This window comes from Balaenoptera physalus (assembly GCF_965194825.1).
Source record: "Balaenoptera physalus genome assembly, chromosome: 1".
Taxonomy (NCBI): domain Eukaryota; kingdom Metazoa; phylum Chordata; class Mammalia; order Artiodactyla; family Balaenopteridae; genus Balaenoptera; species Balaenoptera physalus.
The window spans coordinates 93,410,731-93,432,840 of record NC_138882.1 but is presented as its reverse complement, the minus strand read 5'-3'; the positions used below and the strand labels follow the sequence as shown (position 1 = coordinate 93,432,840).

At 41.8% G+C, this 22,110-nt stretch overlaps 1 protein-coding gene across 3 annotated transcripts in view; it reads right to left on the bottom strand.

The window, feature by feature from the left end:
* The window catches only part of LOC309659871 (uncharacterized protein), a 31,482-nt gene extending 10,338 nt beyond the window's left edge, over positions 1–21,144 (bottom strand). Inside the window, exons 1-2 of one of the 3 annotated variants that reach the window (XM_082460105.1) lie at positions 14,241–21,144; positions 202–12,854 (exon numbers count right to left, since the gene is read on the bottom strand). The gene's annotated coding sequence lies outside the window, so the exon portion shown is untranslated. Of the gene's footprint in view, positions 1–201 lie in introns of all 3 variants that reach the window. The other 2 variants (XM_082460103.1, XM_082460104.1) reach the window with 2 other exon arrangements.
* Between the last annotated feature and the right edge of the window lie 966 nt (positions 21,145–22,110).

The window sequence follows — 22,110 nt, the reverse complement described above, 5'->3', positions numbered from 1 at the left end:
ACTTTATATCACACGAAACTCAATACTCTCGGGAAGGGGTTAGGCAGTTATTATTGTCCTGTTTTACAAATGAGGAAACTGAGGATCAGAGAGGTCACTGAATGCCAATGGTCACCTGAGTAGGAAAAGGCAAAGGTCCTGACTCTTAGTTTATTGTTTACTTCATCAGAACAAATGAGCATAGGATATACATAGACTTACCCTAATAGTGTTATTGCTGGCTCTCAGATCTTATTTTGGGGACCCCAGGAAGGCTCACTTGTGCTCATGGACAAGCCCTTCCCACTGCCATGTGACATCCTCCATCATCCTCCTCTCCTTCTCTGGTCCCCATTGGTCCCCTGATGCTCTGCTGTTGGTGCCTGCAATGACGAACACTGAGCTTGCTACTGCTCAGTGCCAGAGCCGCATTCTGGATCAGGTCCACCCCTACATAGCGAGAAGAGGAAGGGGGAGAAGCCAGGAAACATTCCAAAGGCCCCTGCTGTTGTCCTAGGGCAAATGGAGCTGCCACGGGAGAATGCGAAGTGCTGAGTCAAGTTTGCGGGGCTGAGGCTTTAGGATGCCTCTTTTTCCCAATAGTCCCTTCTTCCCCGACACTCCTTGAACCTTCACGCAAATAGTCTCCTGGCAGCTTGTCCCTTTAATCCTCAAGATATGCCTAGATGTATCTAGATTTCAGTCAGAGCTGGATTAATAAGATCCAGCCGAGCAACTGCCCAGGGTAACAGAACACCACTATTATAAACGGGAATGATTGCCACTTAATTTAGATTTCCCCTAAAGTCATGAGCATAGGATATGCTTTGGTCTGTCTCCACAAAACACACAAGACCCTTGAGTAGTAAATTTAAAAACACTGTCAGAATAGATAAACAACAAGGTCCTACTGTATAGCACAGAGAACTATCTTCAATATCCTGTAATGAACTGTAATGGAAAATAATATGAAAAAGAATATACGTATATAAATATATATAACTGAATCACTTTGTTGTACACCAGAAACTAATACAACATTGTAAATCAACTATACTTCAATTAAAACACCAAAATAAAACACTCTGCCAAATTGACCTATCTCTGTGGATTGTATGCAGAAGTGCCACATACAGGTGCTCGATGCAACCATACCTGAAGCTAGAAGTCACAATTAGATGAATTCTGAACCTAAATAAGGGCAACATAGTGCTTAATTAAATTGTAAACCCTTTCATATTCCCATCATGAAGCTGTCTCATTTAGAAAATTGTAAAAGAAAATGGAAGTGAGAATAAGAACATCAGAAAAAGGAAAATATTTTTCCAGGTTTTTTTTGGTACCCAGACTCTGTTTCGGCCAGTAGGAATAAATTAACAATAGAATCTGTTTCTATATGCAATTTTTATTAACAGAAGATCAGTTAATTCTTGGAATCCCATATAAGTGTTGAACAAATATTTAAAAAATAACAATTTGAAGGGTCACCGACTCATTAATCTGCCAGGTGCTCACAGTTTCTGTCTAGCCTTGATCCTAGGGGCCAAATCAACTCAAACTTCTCCAATCTCACTTGGCATTTGGTTTGCTCTCCTGTGAGATGAAGGAATTAATGCAGAAGCTTAACAAATGTTCGTTAACTGAGTACCTTTAAAATCATAGTGAGAGAGTAGCATTGACATATATACACTACCAAATGTAAAATAGATAGCTAGTGGGAAGCAGCTGCATAGCACAGGGAGATCACCTCAGTGCTTTGTGACCACCTAGAGGGGTGGGATAGGGAGGGTGGGAGGGAGATGCAAGAGGGAGAGGATAAGGGGATATATGTATACATTTAGCTGATTCACTTTGTTATACAGCAGAAACTAACACAACACTGTAAAGCAACTATACTCCAATAAAGATGTTAAAGAAAAAATCCTATGAATCTTTGAAGTTCTTCCTTGAAAGAAGTAGAGAATCAGCTGGAAAGCAGAAATCTTTACTATGCAAGGGATTTTGCCATGTCAGTTTTGCTGTGGTAATAAGATTTGACATGAGGAAGTAGTAACTGTTCCATTGTGCTGAATGGAACCTTACCCAGGCTGCCTGGAATCCTCTCTATTACAGCTCATTTTCTTCTACTTCTTACTTAAATCCAGTCCAGCCACCGTTTTGGAGGAAAGTTGTGGGTGAGACTAGAGACAGACTGAATAATCAGAGGGGATGCTTCCAGAGGCTACCAATTAGGGTCTCCTTAGGGGGTGGGCAGACCCCATAAAAAGTGTGTGTGAACACACACCCCCAAATACATGCTCACCTTCCACATATATTAACCTCTAACCCCAGGTTTCTCAAATTGGAATGTGCACCCAGATCAACTGGGGGTCCTATAAAAATGCAGATTCTGATTTAATAGGTCTGGGGTGGGGTCTGAGAGTCTACATTGCTAATAAGCTTCCAAGTGATGCTGACACAGCTGGTCCTCAGACCACACTTTGAGTAGCAAGGCTCTTATCCCACATTCTCCATCTGACACATGAATACAGCATTTCTGATGTTAGGGTCTAGGTACAGGGTGAATCAGGGAGATCAGAGTCTAGAAGATGAGACAGATATACAGGCCAGTGTTTACATTATGATGTTATAAGGGTTAGTAAAGGTACATAGGTATGCATAAGTACAGGGGAGAAAGGGACTGAGTAGAGAGGACCAAGACTTGAAAACAGAAAAGTTCTGGCAGAAATAGATGGATTTCTATCTATGGATTCCCTTAACAGTGTCTAGGAAGGAAATGAGTCTAGTTTGGCAAGACTGTATCTGGCACTTTGGATGGTGACCTCCCTGGGAGCAGTAATATTTTTTACTCTCTTTTTGTATTCTGTCTAGTACAACACTGGCATATAAGTCCCTCATAAATGCTCATTGACTAAATGAATTACTAAATTACTTAATACATTTCATTTAATTTTTGTTGTAGGAAAATAGACATAAGTTTACCATCTCAACCATTTTAGGTGGACAATTCAGTGGCATTAAGCACATTCACATTGTTGTGCAATCAGCACCAATATCCATCTCCAGAACATTTTCATCATCGCAGCTGACACTGTGTATTCATTAACTCTCCATTCCCCACTTCCCCTGGCAACCACCATTCTTCTCTCTGTCTCTATCACTTTGACTACTCTAGGTACCTCATATAAGTAGGATCACAAGATATTGGGTGGGCCAAAAAGTACCTTCAGTTTTTTAAGTAAAAATAAAAGATACATTTTTCATTTTCACCAAGAACTTTATTGAACAACGTATTCACCCTTTTGTTCCACTACCTTCTGCCGTTTTTCAGGCAACTTCATAATTCCATCTTCCCAAAACTTTTTATCTTTTTGAGCAAAGAACTGTTCCAGGTGCCTTTTACAGTATTCCAGGGAATTGAAATTTTTTCCATTAAAAGAGTTTTGTAAAGACCAAAATAAATGGGAATCTAAAGGGGCAATGTCTGGTGAATACGGTGGATGAATCAGAACTCCCCAGCCAAGCTGTAACAGTTTTTGCCTGGTCATCAAAGAAACATGCGGTCTTGGGTTATCATGATGGAAGATTATGTGTTTTCTGTTGACAAATTCCGGATGCTTTTCATCAAGTGCTGCTTTCAGTTTGTCTAATTGGGAGCAGTACTTGTTGGAATTAATTGTTTTCCAGAAGGAGCTCATAATAGAGGACTCCCTTCCAATCCCACCATATACACAACATCACCTTCTTTGGATGAAGACTGGCCTTTGGTGTGGTTTGTGGTGGTTCATTTCACTTGCCCCATAATCTCTTCCGTTCCACATTGTTGTACAGTATCCACTTTTCATCGCCCATCACAATTTGTTTTAAAAACGAAATGTTTTCATTACGTTTCAGTAGAGAATTGCATGTGGAAATATGGTCAAGAAGGTTTCTTTCACGTAACTTATGTGGAACTCAAACATCAAAGTGATGAACATAACCAAGCTGGTGCAAATGATTTTCAGCGCTTGATTTGGATATTTTGAGTATGTCAGCTGTCTCCCACGTGGTATAGCATTGATTGTTCTCAATTGTTGTTTTGATTTGATCACTATCAACTTCAATTGGTCCACCCGACCGTGGAACATCGTCCAGTGAGAAATCTCCAGCACGAAACTTTGCAAACCACTTTTGACACGTTCAATCAGTCACAGCACCTTCTCCATACACTGCACAAATCTTTTTGTGCGTTTCAGTTGTGTTTTACCTTTCTTGAAATAATAAAGCATAATATGCCGAAAACGTTGCTTTTTTTCTTCCATCTTCAGTATTAAGACGGCTACACAAAAATTCACCAATTTTGATGTCTTTTTTTAAATGCACGCTGATAAGAAAGCTGTCACATACAATCTAACAAAATTGTTTCGAATGAAGTTAAAGACAACTAAGTGCTAATAGGGCCATCTTACAGAAAAAACCGAATGAACATTTTGGCCCACCCAACATTTGTCCTTTTGAGCTGTCTTCTTTCACTGAGCATAATATCGTCAAGGTCCATCCATGTTGAAGCATATGTCAGGAGTTCCTTCCTTTTTAAGGCTAAATAATATTCCATTGTTTGTATATACCACATTTTGTTATCCATCCACCTGTCGATGGACATGTGGGTTGTTTCCAATTTTTGGCTATTTGTGAATAATTCTGCTGTGAATGCAGGTACACAAACATCTGTAAGAGTACTTGCTTTCAATTTTTGAGGGTAAATACCCAGAAGTGGAATTACTGGGTGGTATGGTAATTTTTAATTTTTTGAGAAAATTCCAAGTCATTTCATTTAATTTAAAAGTTAAAAAATTTAATTAATACAGGAGATAAGCAATTTAAGCATCTAAATTGCTGGGAGAAAGGGGGAGGGACCTTCAAATCTGGTGATTTGTAAAATGGGTTAGCTTGCTGAACCTCCCCTATGAGATGCCGTGAAGGTGCAGCTGGACGACAGGCTACACGTCACATCGTTTTACCTGGGCTGGATGGACCACTTGGCATGGGGACTGTCAGGCCTTTGTTCTCCTTGATCGACCAGCCCAGGCCTTCCAGCAAGTGTCCCTGCCCACCCTGCAGCTGCAGAGAAGAGAGGCCCACTACCTCCCTGTGGGAGAGCCCCGGGAAGGCGAAGCCAGCAAGGGTCCTCATGCCAAAGGCAAGATGTCGGCTGCAACTGGTGACACTGGCGGTAACATTTTCCAGGGAGCCGATCTAACTCCGTCAGAAACAGCCAAACCTCAGGGAGCACAGACTGCCCAAAAGCAGAGCGTTCTGAGGGTGTGGCCAAGGCTAAGGCCTGGGAGGGGCTGGTCTGGCAGCTGGAGGCCATTAAAATGTGGCAAAGGCTCCCTTCTTTGTTCTCAGGATCATTTAAAGTGCTACCAGCCCCTCCGGCAGGGAGTAAATTCCACGACAGGGACTCCAGACCAAATCCTGACTCTCAAACAGAGGATGCCATTTTTAAAAATCTATTTACTGAAATAACAGACTTTAAAAAAAAATCCATAATCCTACCCTCCCCCACCAGCAAATTCACTGCTTTCATTTTTCCATGTTCTCCTGCATAGCTAACGCAATTTTTATTGCTCATTTTACTCCGGCTGTCATGCCTAGATGTCTCTTGTTTCCTCCCCACTTCTGAAGGCAGTTCTACCCAAATTATTGTCATTTTCAGGTTTCTTGCGATTGGGGAGAAGGGTGGGTCTCCGTCCTTCTCTCTGTCTTGTGGCTCACTCCCCTCAACACACACACACACACACACACACACACACACACACTCCCTCCAACCCTCCAGGTGCCCTCCTTTCTATTGGTGACTCCATGACTCACTCCAGTTTATTGCCCAACTCTTTTGGAAAAGACACTAGTTAGGAATAGAAATGTGCTTTTTCAGGCTCATGCCCGTTCTTTTTTTTTTTTTTTTTTTTAATATTTATTTATGTATTTACGTATTTTGGCTGTGCCGAGTCTCAGTTGCGACACACGGGATCTTCATTGCAGCATGTTTAGCTGCGGCATGCACATGGCGGGCTTCTTAGTTGCGGCATGTGGGATCTAGTTTCCCGACCAGGGCTCGAACCTGGGCCCACTGCATTGGGAGTGCGAGTCTTACCCACTGCACCATCAGGGAAGTTCTTGTCTTTTTTTTTTTTTTTTTTTTTTTTTATTCATTTATTTTTGGCTGTGTGGGTCTTTGTTGCTTCACGCAGGCTTTCTCTGGTTGCGGCGAGCGGGGGCTACTCTTCATTGCGATGCTTAGGCTTCTCCTTGCGGTGGTTTCTCTTGTTGTGGAGCACAGGTTCTAGGCACGCGGGCTTCAGTAGCTGTGGCACGTGGGCTCTAGAGCGCAGGCTCAGTAGTTGTGGTGCAGGGGCTTAGTTGCTCCGCGGTATGTGGGATCTTCCCGAAACAGGGATCTAACCCGTGTCCCTGCATTGGCAGGAGGATTCTTAACCACTGCACCACCAGGGAAGTCCCCCACCCCCTGTTCTTGTCTTGAGTCTGCCTAGAGTCGATCACTGCAGAAGGATCGAGTGGATCCAATGCAGTTGAACCACTGGAGACCAGCTCTAGGCTAGCTTCCCTGCTTCAGTATTGTCCATCTTCTTGCCCTGCTCCTGAGTTTTTCTCTCCCTCTATCTCTTTCTTCCTCTCTGCTGATAGCAGCTCTCAGAAACTTCATTTACACTAAGTGACTTAGGAAAGAGTTTCCTAAAGGATTTACTCTATTTGTATACCATCAGAATGCAGTCCATTTTTTTACATCTCTCAACGTTTTAAAACTATGATTTTGGAATTCCTAGCACAGACAGAGTAAGCTTTAAGGATTGTGGCTCTTTGCAGCATCTCTAAATTAGCACCATTCCGGTTCCTGATAGCAGGGCCATGACATGGGACTTGGCTTTCCCCAGCAACTTCTGTTTCCCACCTCCTGTGTCCCTGACTCTGACTTGAAAACTTCACTCAACTCAGGTGGCCCTGATGATACTCCCTGGTTGCTGTTTCAGCCTTGCTGTACATCTGGATCTCTAGCTGCTGGGGACCGAACTCTAATTCCCAGGTGCTCGCTTGCTTCAGGTGGTCTTTATTCTGATTAAGCCAGCTGTGCTGACTTAGCAGAAAGCAGCCAAAACTTTATCCTCAGAAACGGGCAGCCAGGGGAAGTTAGGACCCAGGACTAGATTAGAACTTTCTCTCCCCCAACTGATCTAACATTTGGGTGTCCTGGATTCCCATCTTGAAAGGTACTTTTATCATTGATCGGTTTTCTCCTTTTTAATGAAAAGAACTATGGTCTAGATTAAGTTCAGGGACTTGAAAACCAACATTAGAAAGACTAACAGTGTAACTTTGAAGTCAGAGAGGCCTGTGATTGGATCCTGGCAGTGCCACAGATTAAATCTGTAAGCTTGAAAAATGTGCTTTTCTCTCAGCCTCAAGTTCTGCATCTGTAAAATGGGGTTCGTACTAACTACCTGCTAGGTTGGCCATGATATTAAGTGAGATAATATACATAAATCTCTCAGCACATGAGCTAGGTAGCACACAGCGCTTTACAACTGTATTTTTTTAATTACTTACTAACAATTACTGAACATTTGCTATTTTATTAGTACATTAATTTGTATTAATTAGGATACTTTTGACATCAAATAACAAAAATTGCAAACCGACTGGCTTAAAAATTAAGAAAAAAAGTTTTTTCACATAGCAATATGTCTCCAAGGGGGCGGGGAGGTGTTTCCAGGGTTGATTAGTTCAGTGGATCAACAATGTCACCAAGGACCCAGGTAATTTCCCTCTTTGTCCCTACCATTCTTATCATATTGGCTTTGTCCGCAAGCCAGCTTTTCTCACACCTATAACTTGGCTAACACAACCATCATCACAACCAAGCACAACAGCATCCAAGAAAGAAGACACCATGTGTGCATGTGTTTTGCTTTGTTTTTTTAATAAGAAAAAAGAGCCTTTTCCATTTCTGGCCATCAAGCTGTAGCCGATACTGGAATTGCCTTCTGTCATAAACAGCTATCAAACTGGATAAAATATATGAAGAATTCCATCATTGTTCACAAGCAGTGCAGGGTGAGCCCCAAGATAAGGGAAAAAAATTAGATGAGCCCCACCATTGCTTTGGCTTTCTTCCTGCAGACATTTCTGGATTACAGAGCAGGAAGGGGACCCATGCAGAGCAGGCAGCCACTCTGAGCTTGGGAGACACAATCAGAATTTGGGGATGTGGAGTTTGGAATGGGGGGCAGTGTGCTAGAGAGACTAAAGCTACAGAGAGAAAGAACCCCCCGTGATCTGTTTAAGGGGAAACTTTGAGTCTTTGGTCGAATACTAAGCTGTATAAACTCAAGAGTAAAACTGTACAAGGCTGGACAATAAAACAACTCATGACACTGCACAACTCCCAGTGTTCACACAGGAATGACAGCTGTTTGTATTCAAGCCAGCTAGAATGGAGAGTCTTCTCTGTATACCTGAGCATTTAGTAGAGATTCCAGAAGGGTCATGCCTTAGTAGTAAGGCTAATAGTAAGGCTAAACTAACCCTAAAGGCTACCTGCCTTAGCAAAGGTTAAAAAATCCTCAAAAGAATCAATCTGTTTTGTAAAAATATATATGTGTGTGTGTGTGTGTGTGTGTGTGTGTGTGTGTGTGTGTGTATATATATATATATATATATATATATATATATACACACACACACATGCCTCATGCAATATTTAGGACATACTTGTTCTAAAAAATTGCTCACTGTTTGTCTGAGATTCAAGATTAACTAGGTGTTCTGTGTTTTTATTTGCTAAATCTGGCTGGCAACTCAAGATAAAATGTACATGCATACATCAGAGATATTTCAGGTTAAGTTGCAGACCACTGCAATAAGGCGACTATCACAATAAAGCAAGTCACATGAAATTTTTGTTTCTCAGCCCATATAAAAGTTATGTTTACACTATTCTGTAGTCTGTTAAGTGTGCAGTAATGTCATGTCTAAAAATATATATATATACATAACTTAATTTAAAATGCTTTATTGCTAAAAAATGCTAACTATTATCTGAGTCTTTAGCAAGTTGCAATCTTTTTGCAATAGTAACATCAAAGACTACTGATCACAGATCACTGTAACAAATATAATAATAATGAAAACATTTGAAATATTGTGAGAATTACCAGAGTGTGACACAGAGACACGAAGTGAGAAAATGCTGTTGGAAAAATGGCACCAATACACTTGCTCAATGCAGGGTTGCCACAAACCTTCAGTATGTAAAAAAATGCAATATCTGTGAAGTGCAGTAAATTGAAGTATAGTAAAGTGAGGTATGCCTGTATTGTGGTTATGGAAGGTGTTAATATCAAGGGAAGCTGGATGAATGAGACACAGGAACTCTGTGCTACCTTTGCAACTCTTCTGTAAATCTGAAATTATTTCAAAATAAAAGACTAGAAAAGGTTATAAAAGACTTTTAATAACATGAGAAAATGTAATGTAAAAAACGCAGGAAACAGAGCTGTGTATTCATTATAATATTGTTTATGTATTTTTTTAATGAAATTTATCCTTATGGGGTAAAAAACATTGAAAGGAAATATATAAATATTAACAGTGGTTGTTGCTGGATAATTATATTCTGTGTTGTTTTATTTCCTTTTTTTATACTTTTTAGACTTCCAACTTTTGTATAATAAGCATACGTTACTTCTAAGAATAAAAAAAAGTTCTTAATAGTTAAAAAAAAAGAATCAAGCTTATCTGAAGGTAACTTAACTGCCTGCCCATATAAAGCCTATCAATCCTTAAAGGAAGATGACAAAATCCAAATACACAACAATATAATGCTCACAATGCCTAGCATCCAAGTGCTACTGAACATGCAAAGAAGCAGAGAAATGTGTCTCTTAACCAGAAGAAAAAACAGTCTGTAGAAACAGATTAAAAATGACATCAAGGAGGAATTTTCAAAAAAGGAAATTTAGGGAATTCCCTGGCAGTCCAGTGGTTAGGACTCCATGCTTTCACTGCTGGGGCCCGGGTTCAGTCCCTGGTCAGGGAACTAAGATCCTGCAAGCTATGTGGCGTGGCCAAAAGAAAAAACAAACAAACAAAAATTTAAACAGCTATTATAAATATGTCGAAGAATTCAAGGTAGAACATGAAGATAATGAAGCAATAAATGGAAACTGCAAAAATAATGAAAAGAAACCTCTAGAGCTGAAAATACAATATCTGAAATGAAAAATTTGCTGGATGGGCTTACCAGCTTAATCAATACTGCAAAAGAAATGATCAATGAACTTGAAGACATAACAATAAAAGCTATCCAAATTGAAGCACAGACAGAACAATGTTTTTCAAACCATGGGCAGAGCCACAGTGACCTATGGGGTAATATCATGACTAACATACATATAATTGGAGTTCAGAAAGACAAAAAGGGTAGCAGGGGCAAAAAATACATTTGAAAAAATAGTGGCCAAATTTTTTCAAAATTTGATGAAAACTATAAGCCACAGATCTTAAAAATTTTAATAAACCCAAGAGAGGATAAATACAAAGAAAATCTCAGCAAAACACAACTTAATAAAATTTTTGAAAACCAATGGTAACAAGGAAATCTTTAAAGTAGCCACAGAAAGATATACATAGTATACAGGAAAACAAAAATAAGGCTGACAAGGCTGACTTCTTGTCAGGGAAGCCAGAAAACAATGAATGACATCTTTAAAGTGCTGAAAGAAAATGAAAACTTACAATCTAGAATTCTACATCCAGGAGGAATTGTTCCTTCAAAAAATGAAGACAAAATAAAGATATTTTCAGGCAAACAAAAGCTGGAGAATTTATCACCTGCAGTAGTACACTTACAAGAAATATTAAGGAAGTTTTTCAAGTGGAAGGAAAACAATACCAGATAGAAATTGGGAACCACACAAGGAAATGAAGAGCTCTGGAAATGTAAGCATGTGGATTAATATGAGACATTTTTCCTTATTTTTAAATTACTTTAAAAAGTAATTGATTGTGTAACCCAAAAATAACAATAATGTAGTCTGAGATTTATAACAAATGTAGAAGAAAATTAATGAAAACAATAGCACAAGGGAGGAGAAAGAGAAATGGAAGTAATGTTGTAACCTCTTCTATTTATATGAGGTAGGCTGTGACAAGTTAAAGATGCAGACTGTAAACAGAGAAACCACTTTTAAAAAGAATAGCAAAGAGGTATACCTAAAAGCCAAAAGAAGAGATAAAATGGAATACTTAAAAACAAAATACAACTCAATCCAAATAAAGGCAGGAAAAGAAAAGACCAGTTGAGATGAATAGAAAACAAACAGGATCATAGAATTAAACTCAACCATATTGAAGTTGCATTAAATGTAAATGTTTCAAACAATCCAATTACAAGGCAGAGATTGTCAGGACAGATTAAAAAGCACAACCCAACTAGATACAATCTACTAAAATTGCACTTTAAGTAAAAAGTCACAGATAAGTAAAGGTAAGATGTGAAAAAGATATACCATGCAAACATGAATCTGAAAAAAATATCTGCAAAACATGTGTCTGGTAAAGGACTTGTTTTCAAAACATATATTGAACTTCTATAAGCTATTCATAAGAAGAGAAACAACCCAATTAAAAATGGGCAAACCATTTGAATAGACACTTCACCAAAGAAGATATTCAGATGGCAAATAAACACGTGAAAAGATACTCCACATGATTAGTCACTAGAGATATGCAGATTAAAACCCCATTAGAATTATACTACAGACCCACTAGGATAGCTTAAGTTAAAAATGTCTGACAATACCAAGTGTTGACAAGGGTGTAGAAGAACTGAAACTCTCATATGTTTCTGGTAAGAATGCTAAATAATATATTCCAAAGTGTTATCTGGAAAACAGTTTGGCAGTGCTTTATAAATTTAAACATAAACCTAGCATATGATCCAATAATACTACTCCCAGGCATTTTCCCAAGAGAAAAAAATGTATGTCCACATAAATACTTGCTTGCAAATGTTCATAGTACCTATATTTATAATAGACAAAAACGGAAAAGAACACAGGTATGCATCAACTGATGAATGGATAACAAATTGTGTTATACCTATAATGGAATACTGCTCAGCAATAAAAATGGTTGAACTGCTGATACATATAATAACATGGATGAATCTCAGAAGCATTATGTTATGTGAAAGAATCCAGACATACAAGACTATATCTGTATGATTCAATTTATATGACATTTTAGAGAAGGCAAAACTATAGTGATAGAAACCAGATCAGTGTTTGCCAGGGACAGGGTGTAGAGGGAGGAGATTGACCTCAAAGGAGCATGGGAAACTTTTGGGGAGATAGAAATATTTTTTATTGTGATTGTGGTGGTTGTGATTATATGACTGTCTAGATTAGTAAAAACTCATCAAACTGTATATTTAAATTGGTGAATTTTATTATATGTAAATAACACCTCAATAAAGCTTAAAAATAATAATAAAAAGAAAATCAAAACAAAACAAAAACCCAGTAATGGTAAGAAAGCTAGAGTAGCTATATTTATATAAGAAAAAGAAGACCTTTCCAAGAACCCCTCCCAGAAGACCTCCTTTAACTTCTCATTGGCCAGAATTTGCTCACGTGTTCATGCTTAAACTAGTCACTGACAAGGGAATAGAGTTTATGAAGCTTAGCCTGGGAGCTTTAGAGAGCTCATGTTGTGGAGCGATCAGGAATTACCTGCTGGGCCAGGGGATGGAGGCAGTCTCCCTTGAGCCATATGGTTCAATAGAAGTGGGTGGACTTCTCAGCAACAGTGAAGTTCTGTTAGAAAAGAGGAAGGGAGGTATATACTTAGAGTAACTGTAGCAGCTGTAACAAGTAAGCCCTCACATTTCAGTGACTGAACACCTTCCTAGCTAATTTCTCCCTAGCATGACAGGACAAGGCAGGTGTTCCTGGTTGCGGGCAGCTTTCCTTCATGTAGAGATTCGGGGACTCATGTTTCTTCCCCATCTCGTGGCTCTGTCACCTTAGGTGTCTGCTTCCACCTAGCAGATGGGGGAAAGAGACTATAAAGAAGCCACAGAACTACTTCTTAACATGCTCCCCTCAAAGTTACACATGGAATTTCTGCTCATACTCACTCACATCTAGATGCAAAGGGAGTGGAAATACAGTTCCCGGCAGGAGAGTTGATTCTCAGTGATAACTCCACACTGTGGAATGGGACACACATTCTGGTGGCAGCTGGGTGTCTGTCATGGTGGAGGTAGAGGTGGGGGCACTCACCGTTGAGTGATAAACCAACAGCTTCTACCACAGAAATGTGTAATTTACCATTGCTCAGTTATCCCTCAAACAATAGTATTTTTGTCCCCACTTTACCGATGTGGGAAAAGACCCAGAGAGTTTAAATAACTTGGGTCAGGTCAGAGAGCTTTTGTCAGTGGCAGAGCCTGAATGTTTACATATGTTGTGTGACTCCAGTTCAGGTCTCTTAACTTTTATCGTACATCGCCTGAAGAAAAATGGCACCATTGCTTTCTTCATCATTTGATTTTTGGTGCTTCTGGCTTAGATGAGTGTCCAAGGGAAAACTTTTAAGAATGGGCCACACAGATGAGGAGCAGGTGTCTGCCTTACGCTCTCCAAGTTCTTTTTTGTTTTTGTCACAGTGTCATGGACCATGGAAATGCTACACCAGCCCCTCTTTTCTAGAGTAATGTTGACCCATGTCTGGGCAAATAAAAGTTTAGTACGAGTAGGTCTGTTCACATAAATCCTAACTCTCTTATTTGGCAGGAATGACTAGTTCTCACGACTCACATGACAACCCCCCCTCCCCACAAAATAACGTGTTTCAGGTTTTTTTGTTTTGTTTTTAATACTAGCATGCAGTGAGAAGTGGTCAAATCTTATTTTTCTTGTTTTCATCATAATCTTGGACCACCTCTGGCATTCTGTATATCAAACATGTGCCCAAGACAGCAACAGAAGGATGGTCTAGAGGTAGGAAGGGAGCATGGGCAAAGGCAAGGGCTGGCAGAAGCCTTTTCCAATTTATTAAGATAGTAGTACCATTCACACCTCATTTTTTATTAAAAACAAACACAACATTCTTCCTATAGCTGCCACTGTCAGATGAACAGCCTGGTGGAAGAAAATGCTAAATGAGTTCCTTCTGATTCAAAGTCCTTGGTACATTACCTGAAAATGTGTTTACAGAGGATGAATTTCTTCTCCTAGAAGAGAGAGCCTCACTCGAGCCATTCACCTCTTTAATCAGATCTCAAGAACGTTCCAAGGAAATTTATTTTAAGCAATTTCCTCCTGGAAACCCAGAACAGAGGTGGTCATACCCTCCGTTTGAAGTGCTAATAATTCACACTGTAACTCCAGTCGGCTCCCTTGTCTGCATTTGGCATACTTGGTGAACTCATTTTAACACTCCGTAATCACTTTAATATACTGTGATATCGTGGACAAGTTACTTGGGCTCTCTGGGCCTCAGATGCCTCATCTGTAAAATGAGGGGGTTAGAGTAGATAGTGGTTTTGGATTATTTTTTCCTCAAATAAAATTTTATGTGGCACTCCAGTAGATAAGGGATAGAATTACACTAACATTAGTTGGAGCGGAAGCATTTACTAAGCAGGCCTGCTATGTGTCGAACACCGTGCTGGGTGCTGGGTGAGTGGAACACAGCTTCTACTCTCATTCTGGTGGCGGAGACAGATGTAAATACAGGACAGTTGTGCAACTATAAGACACATGCATTAAATACAGAGCTAGAGATATGCACAAGGCATGGTGGGGACAGCAGCCTGGGGAAACAAGGAGGGCTGTAGCCATAGTAGATGCCCCGAGGCACAGCCCTGGGCCCCTCCCGTGGCTTCCACGCAGCCAAGGGGGACAGTTCAGTGCATGCTGCCAGTGGCCCAGCCCAAGCACACCCGTGTCTCTCCACCCGCCTGCATCAGGACTCTGGGCCCAGAAGTTGCAGACAGAGGCGTGGAGGAGTTAATGTCACTGGGGGCCAACCTCAGCTGTTGAGACATGACAATCAGAGGGTCAATGCCGGAGCCTTCTGTTCCTGGGGGACAGTTCTGAGGCACATGGGACACAGATGGCCCCCTGGAGAACACACTCTTTATTCTCTCTCTTTCCTTCCCCGACTTGCCCCCCTGCTCCCTCGGTACTGCTTTCTGAGATCACTTGCCAAATCAGCCACTCACACCCAAGTCAGGGTCTCAGGTTTTGCTTTCAAGGGAACCTAACCTAAGGGGTGGCTACATGGAGCAGTGTGAGAGGCAGTGCAGAGGGAGGGCAGGATGGCAGCAGACGCTAAGGAGTGAGAAGCAGCAGAGCGGTTCAGGGCTGGCAGGACCGTCACACTGAGCTTGAGCTGTTGCCTGCATAGAATCTGGGGTCGGTTACCATCCATCTGCCCAGGACACTCTCAGACCACTCCAACCCTCCCACCCTTGTGTGCTTGGAGAGAGCGAGCCCTTTCTCATATTTGCTAATCAGCGCAGACGAAGGAACAGCACACTTTTCAAGGGTTAGCGGAGGAGAGGCCGCTGCCTGCTGCTCTTGGAAACGATGTGCTTTCTCAGGAGCTCCGAAGACTCTGATGGGTTTCAGTGCCCTCTTCATCCCACCAGTTCTCAAGTTCAAGGGTGGCTGACACAGGTGAATCACCTTCCGGCCTTTCCCTGGAAGCAGAGTTCGTTTCTTGTGATTATTACCTCATTGTATTTAATCTGCAAATGAGGAGTTAGAATTTAAAATGTCTCTTGAAGGGCAGGAGGTGTAGAATAGAATTTTACAGTAGGGAGGATAGGAAACTGCTTCCTACATTGTGTCACTGCCTGAACATAATAAAAGAAATGCAAATGAAAAAAGATAAAGTGAGGGAAAGGGAAAATTATAGTGGCAAGGGAAGGAGGAGCTGGAAGTGAGGTAATTCAAAATTTATGCTGGAAGTCCTATTCCTTTCTGCTAGAGGAAGGCCACAGATTTGACCATAAGCTTTCTAACCACTAACATGCAAAGGAAAACTGCCAGTTATAATATTTACAAAGTCCATAAGGTAAAAAGAAACCAGTTGCTAAGGAAAAGCACAACTCTTTGTAGTACTGAGACCAGAGTAAAATTTCTCCCTGGGTCCTAAGCAGAGAGGCTGTTGCCTGATGTGATGAAGAGGGTCTGTAAACCTGTCCTTAGGACTGTTCCTTAGGACATCCCTCAGTACAGACTGATGGCACATCATGACAAAATGCAATTCAGTGAAAGCAACTTTATGGGGGTGCCGATAGGATATAGCCAGATATCAAGCTCACTTAATTCATAATTCAGGGGTAGATCTCAGGGTACCTAAAGGAACGTACCGACTGCATTGACACCGGTAACCTTCCATAAATACTGCTCTAGCCATCAATCAGCCCACCTGGGGCAGGTCTGACATCCTCCTGTGAGAGGCTGGGGCCGCACAAGCACATCCACCGTGGCTGGGAAGCAGACCGCCAGGGTTTTCGTGGGCAGGCCGCCAAGATTCTCCTCAGAAAGTAACTTTGCATTCTTTCTAACTTAGAGGCACATTGGTGATCCAGGCCAGCCGCAGAGGCTTTATGTCATAAAGCATGGATTCAACAATTTTAGGCCAGAAAGAATTACTGAAGCAGGGGCTACAAACTGGCTTCTGCCCCAGGGAAAGGAAAAGCCATTCAGTAAAGTATCCCTAAAGTGGCTGGCTTGCAAAATGCCACTCCCCACTTACCTTCCAGGAGAGACAAAGTTGCAAAAATGTGTGTCTCTGCTCAGTGACTTGCTGAGGGCGATTATGAGCTACAAAATGGATAAAAACAGGGAGATATCTACCAAAAACAGTAGCTTGGTTTTGCAATCATTAATCTGAGTCCCCAGCAGTAGAGTAGGTAGGTAGCAGGGGTATTAATCCTAGTTTTCCATACAGCTTTGACATCTGACCGTGCCCTGTTCTCTAATGCTGCAAGGGCACACACCAGCCCAGCCCAAAGGGGTGGAAGTTCAAGAAAAGGAAACAGCAGGGACAAAGACTTAACTTTGGAAGAGGAACTAGAAAAGAGAGTTGCCTGGATTTAGATAAATCACACAGTCTTGAGGTTGGAAAGGACGGCCTTTGAAGGCAGCTAGTCTAGCGCCCCACCCAATACAGTAATTGCCCCATGGCTTCCCTTACAGGTAGGTATGTAACCTTTCACTGAATGCTTTTTAGAGAGGAGAGGATAACACCAAATAACATAGCTCCTCTCATCACTGATGACTAACTGGTAATGACAAATGAGGCCAATTCAGTCTCTTAGCAACTTTTACCCAGTGACTCAACATAACACCCGAAGCAAGTCTATTCCTCCTTTGAAACGCAAAACTTCACCATAATCTGAAGATAACTGCTCAGAGCTCCCTGTTGTCTTCTCCAAGTCTTCCAGAAGAACCTATTTCCATATAAGGTAACTCCTCTCTGGATGAGGGTTGCCAGACTTAGCAAATAAAAATGTAGAATGTCCAGCTGAATTTGTGTTTCAGATAAACAAGGAATACTTTTTCAGTTTAAGTATGCTTCATATGATATTTGGGACATATTTATACTGAAAAAGTATTCTTTGTTTATCTGAAACTCAGATTCAACTGGGCATCTTGTATTTTAGCTAGCCGCTCTACTCTGGATGCATTTTAGTTTGCAAGTGTTTTTAAAATGTAGTGCCTAGAACTTAAGGCATTGTTCCATTTGAACCCTCAAGCAGAGCTCAAGTTGGGTGAGAAAGGCTGGTGGAGGAATGGTAAGGGGAAGGAAGGGGGACACTCCCACCCCCACCCATGCTTCTGCGTGAAGACCTAGGTAAAGTAGCTTCCAGGGAAGGCAGAAAGCCCCCTCCCCGGCACACCAGCTCAGGGCCAGGGCACAAGTTCAGGCCAGGTGGGCACCTTTGGGTACCATCACATTCGGCAGCCCTAGCTTTCGGTAAATCATCTCCCCCAACATCCCGAGCTCCCTCTATTTCCAACCTCTGCGATGTGGCTGCACTTCCTTCTTGTATTGGACTTTGCTGTCTCTATTCATCGGCGGAGGTATTTTCAGCCCGGATGATAGTATTTTGGCACAATACTACACACAATAACCGGTGCCTCTCTAATCTACTTACCTCCCTTTCAATTTCCTTTGCTCTTCTGGCATCAATCTTCTCCCCTTCCTTTACAGCATTCCAGGTCTTTTGATACATTTAACTAGATTATAAACTCCTCTAGGGCAAGGGCTATGCATACGCTTAATATAGTCATAATGCCTCACTTTTGTAGAAAGCTTTTATTGCAAAAGCCTTGTCTCATTCCATTTTCTTATTTTTCTTCTCACATTTTCACCCCAGTGTCCCTGCAGGAGTAAATGCTTGGAAGTCACTTCTGGCCAGGAATCAAGGGCAGCTCCAGGCATCTCAGGACACTTTCCTCACTATCTCCCATTTTGGTCTTTGAGGCCAGAGGTCACAGAGCACAGCCCTGGGCAGGACCATGCTTAACCCATTCCAAACAGATAAGGCCCCTTACTGTTTTTGAAGCTTGTCAGATGGGCATTCCACAACTTCCCTCCAGGCCTCACCAGCACCGAATGACTCTCACTCATCAGGAAATGAAGGCTTCCTCTCACCACCCCTCCCTTTTTAACTCTTAATTCCATTCTCTAATTCCATGATTAAATCTTAAATTTCTTTTTGAAATTTAGTAATTACTTAGTAATTACTTTTAGTAATCCCCTGTTTAACTTCAATAGGGGAAATAGACACCTGGAAACAATTCAAGGACAGTTTAATGAAATTGATTAGTGTAATGAAATGTTGCCATTGAACACACGCCTTTGCTGGCCATTCTGCTAAAGTAGCATCCAGGTCATCTGGAGAGACAGAGAGAGAGACAGAAAGAGAGAGACAGAGAGGGAGTATGGGCTGGTGGAGGTGGCAAAGCTAACACACAAGGTCTGGGTGAATCTTAGGATAATCGGCAAAATCGGCAAATTCATTCCATGGGACCTTTTAACATTTCCATGTTCAACTTTAAACAATGTGATTTTACTGATCTCAGCAGGAAAACCTGTTAGGAGTGAGACTGTGGGACCCTCATGGAGTTTTTCAGGGGTAATGTCTGCAGACAGACCCGTGTAATCAAGAGACAGTAATGGCTGGCTGTTGTGACCAGAGCCTCTGAGGGTCTCTGTGATCTGGCAGGAAACTCATGGAGGCGGGACTCACCTCCTTGGGGATGGGTGTGGGTCAGAGTTGCTGGAGAGTGAGCCTTCCTGCCCCAGGCAAGCCTACAGACTAAGCAAACTGAGAACAGTTCGTTGGGGCAGAAGCCTTACCTGTATAGGGGGTTACTCACTCTGGCAAATAAATATCTTTCATAATAAAAGCATCATCAGATTCCAGAGTCATGACTTAACAAACTGTGCTGGTCTGCTTCAGGTGCTATGTTCCTTTAGTTCGAAACATATTTTATCCTTTGGTAGTCAGGGCTATGCAAAGGATGTGGTGTTATGACCAAGCATCTGGAGTTATTAATTTAGCCTCATTTTCTGCTACAACAACAGCTGTCTTGGGCTGACTTTCATGACACCGTTAACTGCCCACCACCAACAGGCCACCCATTTTTAGTCCTCAGTCTACTGGCCCTGCCTGGACAGCCTTATTTCTTCTTTCCATTTCAACTAACCACTGTTGTTTCCATGATTGTAAGATGCACCATTAATTTAATAACATCTAGGTGTGGGGAAGGGAGGGGAGAAAAATCACTGTCACATTAAATATACAACATCTATTGTAAGATCACCCCTCCACCTCACAGCTAAAGACCTGCTGATCATTCAAGACTTGGTCCACAGTCATCCCCGCTGAGCTTTTTTGGACAAGCTTCCCCAGGACTGACCACTCCCTTGTGTCACAACTGCACCTTGCAATGCTGTCACACCTACTAAGTCAGGATGCACAGACTGTAAGCACCTCAAGGGCAGGAACTGTTATATCTACCCATGTATTCCCAGGCTCTAGCCCAGTGCCTAGCATTAATTCATTCTACAAATATTTACTAAAGACCTACCATATGCCAGGCACATGCCCAGACTTGCACTTTGTTTGTTAAAGAAAAGAGTTTTTAGCAAACATCGACCCTGCAGTGACATGAGAGATATAAAATGAGCATGTGACAGTCTCTTCGGCCCTTCCATTATTAGACAGAGATGGGAGCAATGTGTATGTTGTCAGCTTGGGCTGATATAACAAATATCATAAACTGGGTGGCTTAAAACAACAGACATTTACGTCTCACAGTTCTGGAGGCCGTGAAGGCCAAGATCGAGGTGCTGGTCCATTTAGTACCCGGTGAGGGCCTCTCTTCCTAGTTTGCAGACAGATGCCCTCTTGCTATATCATCACGTGGCATAGATATAATCTCTCTCGTGTCTCTTCTTATAAGGGCACTAATCCCATGCATGAGGGCTCCATCCTCAGGACCTAATTACTCCCCAAAGTCCCCACTTCCAAATACCATTGGGGATTAGGGCTTCAATATATGAATTTGGGGGGGCCACAGACATTCGGTCCATAGCATGTGCTAAACCAATTGTGACCAAGTGCCAGAATGTGTGCTTCAGACATTAAGCACTGTGCGTAGTTAAGAAAGGGAAAGATTTGAGCTTCTGGAGAAGCCAGGCCTTACTCTTCTCTGTAGTTCCAGCATCTCCCAAGGCCTAATATTAGGCTTGCATTTAAGGTTGATTGAATTAAATTGAAAAATTTGCCAGAGAAATTCTAGAGGATTCTATGGTATGGGAAATGGAAAGGAATTGTAGGGTGGGTAAATGGCATGAAGAAAGGCTTGGTGACAAAAATGAATTGAAAAAACTTTTTTTTGGATTTCCCTGGTGGCGCAGTGGTTAAGAATCCGCAGCAGTTAAGAATCTACCTGCCAATGCAGGGGACATGGGTTCAATCCCTGGTCCGGGAAGATCCCACATGCCACGGAGCAACTAAGCCCGTGTGCCACAACTACTGAGCCTGGACTCTAGAGCCCGAGAGCCACAACTACTGAGTCCGTGTGCCACAACTACTGAAGCCCACACGTCTACAGCCCGAGATCCGCAACGAGAGAAGCCACCGCAATGAGAAGCCCGCGCACCACAACGAAGAGTAGCCCCTGCTCACTGCAACTAGAGAAAGCCTGCACACAGCAACGAAGACCCAATGCAGCCCCCACAACAAAAATAAATAAATAACTAAAAAATAAAAATTTTTTATCGTGTTAAAATATATATAACATAGAATCTACCATTTTGACTGTTTTTAAAATGTACAGTTCAATGGCGTTAAGTACATTCACATTATTGCCCCATCAGGTATAAATTTTTAAGAGTCTCTTGCAGAAGGGTTCATACCTGGCTAAATTTAGGCACTTTTGTTAGTGGAAATAAGAAACCCTTGTTAGTGGAAATAATGATTATCAGAGTAAAAGCAATGTTCCTCTCCCCAATTGGGGCAGTTTCCCATTAACATCTGTGATTTGTTTTGCATATATTAATGAAAGGCTGTGGTATTCGGGGACTGGGGCACCAGTTCTGCTCCCTGTATGTTTGAATTATCCTTGTGAAGTTTTAAACAATGAACACTAATTTTTCCCCCCAATACTAGGCCTTTTGTATTCAAATCAAAAGCACAAAGCCCCATTATGGGGGGGAAAAAAGAATCTTTATTGGCAACCAGTTGCGTCCACTTAAAGCAATAAATAAAAAGTCTAAATAGTACATTTCACATGAAGTACTGTAGCTATTAATACACTTGGGTTCCCAGGGTCCGCCCCCTCCCCCCATGGGTCTATTTGTGGGGAGTGTTCATCAGTGCCATAGGCACCCCTGAGAAGGAAGGAGGTGGGCGAGGAGAGGCGAGGCAGGCCCACCCAACCTCAGGGCAGTGAGCAGAGCCTGTGAGATCTGGGTTCTGGTCTTGACACTTCGCTGTGAATCCCAGGGCAAGGCACCGAACACTTAATAAGGCCT